Source organism: Bos grunniens, chromosome 1 (genome assembly GCF_055505025.1).
Source record: "Bos grunniens cultivar Pamir isolate PY7600 chromosome 1, Bosgru_T2T1.0, whole genome shotgun sequence".
In the NCBI taxonomy this organism is placed as follows: Eukaryota; Metazoa; Chordata; class Mammalia; order Artiodactyla; family Bovidae; genus Bos; species Bos grunniens.
The window spans coordinates 140,647,787-140,656,350 of NC_141165.1; the positions used below are offsets into that span (position 1 = coordinate 140,647,787).

An 8,564-nucleotide genomic window follows, 5' to 3' on the forward strand; every position below is an offset into this window, starting at 1 on the left:
AGTTAAGTCAACTAAAGTCAACCACTTTCAAAATCTAAAATCAACCAAACATCTGGATTCGTCCTTCTTTCTTCTCTTTTTTTTCCTCTAATCAACCATTCCTCTACTCCATTCTCCCTAATGGCTTTAGTGAGTTTATAGCTGGATGAAAGTGAAAGTGTTAGCCACTCAGTGTTGGACTCTTTGCAAATCCGTGGACTGTAGCCATCAGGCTCCTCTGTTCATGGGATTCTCCAGGTGAGAATACTGGAGCGGGTTGTCATGCCCTTCTCCAGGGGATCTTCCCAACCTGGGGGTCAAACCTGGGTCTTCTGCACTGCAGGCAAATTCTTCACTATCTGAGTTACTAGCAAACCCAAAAGAACAAATTAACACTGTTAATGTTAGATGTGGAGACGGCAGGGATCGAACCTGGGGCCTCATACATGTGAAGCATATGTTCTACCACTGAGCTACATCCCCAGCTCTAAAGGTGGTTACTTCCTCAAAAATATTTCTTTCATCCTTCTTCTTGCTTATCCTGACTCAAGTTGGCCACTTATTCCCTACCTGAAGAGACTCTTCTACCAAGGAATTCCACCTCTCCCGTATTTAAAGGACAAATTTTCATAGACACCTATAAAAAGCACAAATCATAATGTTATTCTAAAATGTCAACCATCTTATAATTCCAGGTTAGGTTTTCAATGATCCTCTACCTATGAAATTCCCAAGTACAGCATCCAGAGAAAACATTGCTGTGAATCTTCCACGATAATCTTTGGTACTCCTTTCCCAATTTGGAACCAGTCCGTTGTTTCATGTCCAGTTCTAACTGTTGCTTCTTGACCTGCATACAGAATTCTCAGGAGGCAGTTCAGGATGTCCAGTATTCCCATCTCTTAAAGAATTTTCCACAGTTTGTTTTCATTTCAATCCCAAAGAAAGGCAATGCCAAAGAATGTTCAAACTACCACACAACTGCAGTCATCTCACACACTAGCAAAGCAATGCTGAAAAATATGTGTTAACATGGCTCTTTCCCTAGTTAGTCTATAACCCTCAAGAACAAAGGATATCTTTTATATCTCCTTTTATTTCAGTATTTGTTCTGTGGCAGACATATCATAAATGGCTCATATATGTTGTTGATATGAGTAAATACAGTATTACAATCACATAGAAACATTTTTTATTGTGCTTAATGGCTTTAAAAGCTTAACAGCTAATTTTCTGAATATCCATTCATCAAGTTTCCTGATATAGGAATCATAAACAGTGTTTCTTGTTGATAATATTTCAAATATTTTCTATTGACTGAGAAGGAATGGTTTTTAGGGTTTCTGAAAATACCTGCAAATCTACCTATATTTGTTTCTCATTTACTTCCTAGCAGCAGTAGTTTTAAAAATGCTTTATCAAGAATTAACTATAATATAGTTTAATTTTTAAGAATATTTAGGAAATTTAATAATAACCATTTCAGTATTTCACAAGTATTTCAGTTTATAATTTTAAACAACTTTTTAAAATGTTTACTAGTTAAACATTTTAAACTTAATCTCATATGTAACAAAAGTAGCCAATATGAGTATAATTTATTTTTCCTTTTTATTTTACTCTAGTATATTTAGAATATTTAATATATCAGATTCTTCAAAATATCACATGAGTAAATAGGTCAGATTTAGGTGATAATCATAACAAATATAACCTATGGCAATAATTATCTATTACAATAATCTATTGAGGAGAAGGAAATGGCACCCCACTCCAGTACTGTTGCCTGGAAAATCCCATGGATGGAGAAGCCTGGTAGGCTGCAGTCCATGGGGTCGCTAAGAGTCGACACGACTGAGCGACTTCACTTTCACTTTCCACTTTCATGCATTGGAGAAGGAAATGGCAACCCCCTCCAGTGTTCTTGCCTGGAGAATCCCATGGATGGAGAAGCCTGGTAGGCTTCAGTCCATGGGGTTGCACAGAGTCAGATATGACTGAAGTGACTTAGCAGCAGCAGCACAGTAATCTATGACAATAGTGACCTATTACAATTACCTGAGAAAATAGAATTTTACAGGGATTAGAGTGAATCTTGTGGAATGGTTCTATATCTTTACCATCATGTCAATATCTTTGTGATATTGTATTATAACTATGCAAGATGTTGGGGGAAATTGGATGAAGTGCTTACAGGATCTCTCTGTATTTCATACAACTGACTGTGAATCAATAACTGTCTCAAAAAAATACAATCTGAAATTTTTGTCTCTGCTCACTTTTACCAGTTACTCTGTAGTCCCTCTTTCTTAAGTTTCCACATAAACATTTATTCCATTCACTTACTGGTATCCCTCCCAGATCAAAAATGACCTTTACAACTCAATTTTCAGTCCTCATCTTATTAATAACACAAATGAATTCTTCTTTCTTCATTGGTTTTCACAGTCGTGCGGGGCAGCATAGCTTTTGATCTTCCTCACACCTAACCATTTGTTCCTCCTTGAGCTCTTCTATTAATTATCCCCCTTGAAGTTTGAGTGTTCCTGAACTCAGCTTGGAAATCTCTCTCTTTAAAAAGGGGTTACACTTTTCTGATTTATAACATTTTGAATAATAAATGGGTTCTTGTAATTTCTTATATAAATCTCAATTTCAAAAGTCTTTCAAACTCAGGACTCCTAGGTCTGGGTGTCAATTTTACACAATTGATCAGTTCAGTTCAGGCCCTCATTTGTGTCCGACTCTTTGCGACCCCATGGATTGCAGCACACCAGGCCTCCCTGTCCACCACCAGCTCCTGGAGTTTACTCAAACTCATGCTCATTGAGCCAGTGATGCCATCCAACCATCTCATCCTCTGTCATCCCCTTCTCCTCCAGCCTTCAATCTTTCCCAGCATCAGGGTCTTTTCCAATGAGTCAGATCTTTGCATCAGGTGGCCAAAGTATTGGAGTTTCACCTTTAGCATCAGTCCTTCCAAAGAACATCCAGGACTGATTTCCTTTAGGATGGACTGGTTGGATCTCCTTGAAGTCCAAGGGACTCTCAAGAATCTCCTCCAACAACACAGTTCAAAAGCATCAATTCTTCAGTGCTCAGCTTTCATTATAGTCCAACTGTCACATCCATACATGACTACTGGAAAAACCATAACTTTGACTAGACAGACCTTTGTAGACAAAGTAATAACTCTGCTTTTTAATATGCTGCCTAGGTTGGTCATAACTTTTCTTCTAAGGAGTAAGCGTCTTTTAATTTCATGGCTGCAGTCACCATCTGCAGTGATTTTGGAGCCCCCCAAAATATGTCAATTTCAACATCCAAAACTGACTAGACTAAATACAGACTTACTTTATTGATATTTTTTTTTTGCTATTTTCTTTTTTTTTTCTTTTTTTCCTTTTTTTTTTTCTTTAATAGAAAATTATTTAATTAGTATACATGTGTTCCCCATCCTGAACCCTCCTCCCTCCTCCCTCCCCACACCATCCCTCTGGGTCGTCCCAGTGCACCAGCCCCAAGCATCCAGCATCGTGCATTGAACCTGGACTGGCATCTCGTTTCATACATGACGTTTCACATGTTTCAATGCCATTCTCCCAAATCTTCCCACCCTCTCCCTCTCCCACAGAGTCCATAAGCCTGTTCTATACATCAGTGTCTCTTTTGCTGTCTCGTATACAGGGTTATCGTTACCATCTTTCTAAATTCCATATATATGCGTTAGTATACTGTATTGGTGTTTTTCCTTCTGGCTTACTTCACTCTGTATAATAGGCTCCAGTTTCATCCACCTCATTAGAACTGATTCAAATGTATTCTTTTTAATGGCTGAGTAATACTCCATTGTGTATATGTACCACAGCTTTCTTTTCCATTCATCTGCTGATGGACATCTAGGTTGCTTCCATGTCCTGGCTATTATAAACAGTGCTGCGATGAACATTGGGGTACACGTGTCTCTTTCCCTTCTGGTTTCCTCAGTGTGTATGCCCAGCAGTGGGATTGCTGGATCATAAGGCAGTTCTATTTCCAGTTTTTTAAGGAATCTCCACACTGTTCTCCATAGTGGCTGTACTAGTTTGCATTCCCACCAACAGTGTAAGAGGGTTCCCTTTTCTCCACACCCTCTCCAGCACTTATTATTTGTAGACTTTTGGATCGCAGCCATTCTGACTGGTGCGAAATGGTACCTCATAGTGGTTTTGATTTGCATTTCTCTGACAATGAGTGATGCTGAGCATCTTTTCATGTGTTTGCTAGCCATCTGTATGTCTTCTTTGGAGAAATGTCTATTTAGATCTTTGGCCCATTTTTTGATTGTGTCATTTATTTTTCTGGAGTTGAGCTGTAGGAGTTGCTTGTATATTTTTGAGATTAGTTGTTTGTCGGTTCCTTCATTTGCTATTATTTTCTCCCATTCTGAAGGCTGTCTTTTCACCTTGCTAATAGTTTCCTTTGATGTGCAGAAGCTTTTAAGTTTAATTAGGTCCCATTTGTTTATTTTTACTTTTATTTCCAATATTCTGGGAGGTGGATCATAGAGGATCCTGCTGTGATGTATGTCAGAGAGTGTTTTGCCTATGTTCTCCTCTAGGAGTTTTATAGTTTCTGGTCTTATATTTAGATCTTTAATCCATTTTGAGTTTATTTTTGTATATGGTGTTAGAAAGTGTTCTAGTTTCATTCTTTTACAAGTGGATGACCAGATTTCCCAGCACCACTTGTTAAAGAGATTGTCTTTAATCCATTGTATATTCTTGCCTCCTTTGTCAAAGATAAGGTGTCCATATGTGCGTGGATTTATCTCTGGGCTTTCTATTTTATTCCACTGATCTATATTTCTGTCTTTGTGCCAGTACCATACTGTCTTGATAACTGTGGCTTTGTAGTAGAGCCTGAAGTCAGGTACGTTGATTCCTCCAGTTCCATTTTTCTTTCTCAAGATCGCTTTGGCTAGTCGAGGTTTTTTGTATTTCCATACAAATTGTGAAATTATTTGTTCTAGCTCTGTGAAGAATACTGTCGGTAGCTTGATAGGGATTGCATTGAATCTATAAATTGCTTTGGGTAGTATACTCATTTTCACTATATTGATTCTTCCAATCCATGAACATGGTATATTTCTCCATCTATTAGTGTCCTCTTTGATTTCTTTCACCAGTGTTTTATAGTTTTCTATATATAGGTCTTTAGTTTCTTTAGGTAGATATATTCCTAAGTATTTTATTCTTTTCGTTGCAATGGTGAATGGAATTGTTTCCTTAATTTCTCTTTCTGTTTTCTCATTATTATTGTATAGGAATGCAAGGGATTTCTGTGTGTTGATTTTATATCCTGCAACTTTACTATAATCATTGATTAGTTCTAGTAATTTTCTGGTGGAGTCTTTAGGGTTTTCTATGTAGAGGATCATGTCATCTGCAAATAGTGAGAGTTTTACTTCTTCTTTTCCAATTTGGATTCCTTTTATTTCTTTTTCTGCTCTGATTGCTGTGGCCAAAACTTCCAAAACTATGTTGAATAGTAATGGTGAAAGTGGGCACCCTTGTCTTGTTCCTGACTTTAGAGGAAATGCTTTCAATTTTTCACCATTGAGGATAATATATGCTGTGGGTTTGTCATATATAGCTTTTATTATGTTGAGGTATGTTCCTTGTATTCCTGCTTTCTGGAGAGTTTTTATCATAAATGGGTGGTGAATTTTGTCAAAGGCTTTCTCTGCATCTATTGAGATAATCATATGGTTTTTGTTTTTCAATTTGTTAATGTGGTGTATTACATTGATTGATTTGTGGATATTGAAGAATCCTTGCATCCCTGGGATAAAGCCCACTTGGTCATGGTGTATGATCTTTTTAATGTGTTGTTGGATTCTGATTGCTAGAATTTTGTTAAGGATTTTTGCATCTATGTTCATCAGTGATATTGGCCTGTAGTTTTCTTTTTTTGTGGGATCTTTGTCAGGTTTTGGTATTAGGGTGATGGTGGCCTCATAGAATGAGTTTGGAAGTTTACCTTCCTCTGCAATTTTCTGGAAGAGTTTGAGCAGGATAGGTGTTAGCTCTTCTCTAAATTTTTGGTAGAATTCAGCTGTGAAGCCGTCTGGACCTGGGCTTTTGTTTGCTGGAAGATTTTTGATTACAGTTTCAATTTCCGTGCTTGTGATGGATCTGTTAAGGTTTTCTATTTCTTCCTGGTTGAGTTTTGGAAAGTTGTATTTTTCTAAGAATTTGTCCATTTCTTCCTCGTTGTCCATTTTATTGGCATATAATTGTTGATAATAGTCTCTTATGATCCTTTGTATTTCTGTGTTGTCTGTTGTGATCTCTCCATTTTCGTTTCTAATTTTATTGATTTGACTTTTCTCCCTTTGTTTCTTGATGAGTCTGGCTAATGGTTTGTCAATTTTATTTATCCTTTCAAAGAACCAGCTTTTGGCTTTGTTGATTTTTGCTATGGTCTCTTTTGTTTCTTTTGCATTTATTTCTGCTCTAATTTTTAAGATTTCTTTCCTTCTACTAACCCTGGGGTTCTTCATTTCTTCCTTTTCTAGTTGCTTTAGGTGTAGAGTTAGGTTATTTATTTGACTTTTTTCTTGTTCTTGAGGTGTGCCTGTATTGCTATGAACTTTCCCCTTAGGACTGCTTTTACGGTGTCCCACAGGTTTTGGGTTGTTGTGTTTTCATTTTCATTCGTTTCTATGCAAATTTTGATTTCTTTTTTGATTTCTTCTGTGATTTGTTGGTTATTCAGCAGTGTGTTGTTCAGCCTCCATATGTTGGAATTTTTAATAGTTTTTCTCCTGTAATTGAGATCTAATCTTACTGCATTGTGGTCAGAAAAGATGCTTGTAATGATTTCTATTTTTTTGAATTTACCAAGGCTAGCTTTATGGCCCAGGATGTGATCTATCCTGGAGAAGGTTCCATGTGCGCTTGAGAAAAAGGTGAAATTCATTGTTTTGGGATGAAATGTCCTATAGATATCAATTAGGTCTAACTGGTCTATTGTATCGTTTAAAGTTTGTGTTTCCTTGTTAATTTTCTGTTTAGTTGATCTATCCATAGGTGTGAGTGGGGTATTAAAGTCTCCCACTATTATTGTGTTATTGTTAATTTCTCCTTTCATACTTGTTAGCATTTGTCTTACATATTGCGGTGCTCCCGTGTTGGGTGCATATATATTTATAATTGTTATATCTTCTTCTTGGATTGATCCTTTGATCATTATGTAGTGACCTTCTTTGTCTCTTTTCACAGCCTTTGTTTTAAAGTCTATTTTATCTGGTATGAGTATTGCTACTCCTGCTTTCTTTTGGTCCCTATTTGCATGGAAAATCTTTTTCCAGCCCTTCACTTTCAGTCTGTATGTGTCCCCTGTTTTGAGGTGGGTCTCCTGTAGACAACATATGTAGGGGTCTTGTTTTTGTATCCATTCAGCCAGTCTTTGTCTTTTGGTTGGGGCATTCAACCCATTTACGTTTAAGGTAATTACTGATAAGTATGATCCCGTTGCCATTTACTTTATTGTTTGGGGTTTGAATTTATACACCATTTTTGTGTTTCCTGTCTAGAGAATATCCTTTAGTATTTGTTGGAGAGCTGGTTTGGTGGTGCAGAATTCTCTCAGCTTTTGCTTGTCTGTAAAGCTTTTGATTTCTCCTTCATACTTGAATGAAATCCTTGCTGGGTACAATAATCTGGGCTGTAGGTTATAAAACTGTAAGCAGGCTTCTTTGCTAACTAAAACTTCTTGGGGGTCTGGACGGTTAACGTCTGCCTGAGAAGGTGCGCCGGTTTTACACCCAGATAACCGAGTAGTGGGGAGGCGATAAGTCGCAGCATTGGCGCTCGCCAAACACCTCATCACTTGAGCTGCTCGGACCTGGGAAGAGCACAAAACTCAGGCCCAACTGAGTCTGCGCCTCTGAGGACTACCCGAGTGCCTGAACCTGAGCGGCTTGGACCTGGGAGGTACATGCAACCCAGGGCCAGCCTCGGATTGTTCCCGGCAGAACAACCTAGAGCCCGAGCAGTGTGGGCAGGGAGGCTACACGCGCCGTGAGCGGGGGCAGACCCAGTGTGGCTGAGGCACTGCGAGCGCACGCCAGTGTTATTTGTTTGCAGCATCCCTCCCTCCCTCCCCACAGCGCGACTGAACAAAGAGAAGAAATACAGCTCCACCCACCAGAACACCGACACAAGCTTCCCTAACCAGGAAACCTTGACAAGCCACCTGTACAAACCCACACACAGCGAGGAAAAGCCACAATAAAGAGAACTCCACAAACTGCCAGAATACAGAAAGGACACCCCAAACTCAGCAATTTAAACAAGATGAAGAGACAGAGGAATAGCCAGCAGATAAAGGAACAGGATAAATGCCCACCAAACCAAACAAAAGAGGAAGAGATAGGGAATCTACCTGATAAAGAATTCCGAATAATGATAGTGAAATTGATCCAAAATCTTGAAATTAAAATGGAATCACAGATAAATAGCTTGGAGACAAGGATTGAGAAGATGCAAGAAAGGTTTAACAAGGACCTAGAAGAAATAAAAAAGAGTCAATATATAATG

General features: G+C 38.3%; 1 non-coding gene across 1 annotated transcript; it reads right to left on the minus strand.

Annotated features, from left to right (window-relative positions):
* Window positions 1–390: 390 nt before the first annotated feature.
* Window positions 391–462, minus strand: TRNAV-CAC (transfer RNA valine (anticodon CAC)). Its single transcript has one exon. It is a non-coding gene; the product is annotated as a tRNA-Val (tRNA).
* Window positions 463–8,564: the final 8,102 nt, after the last annotated feature.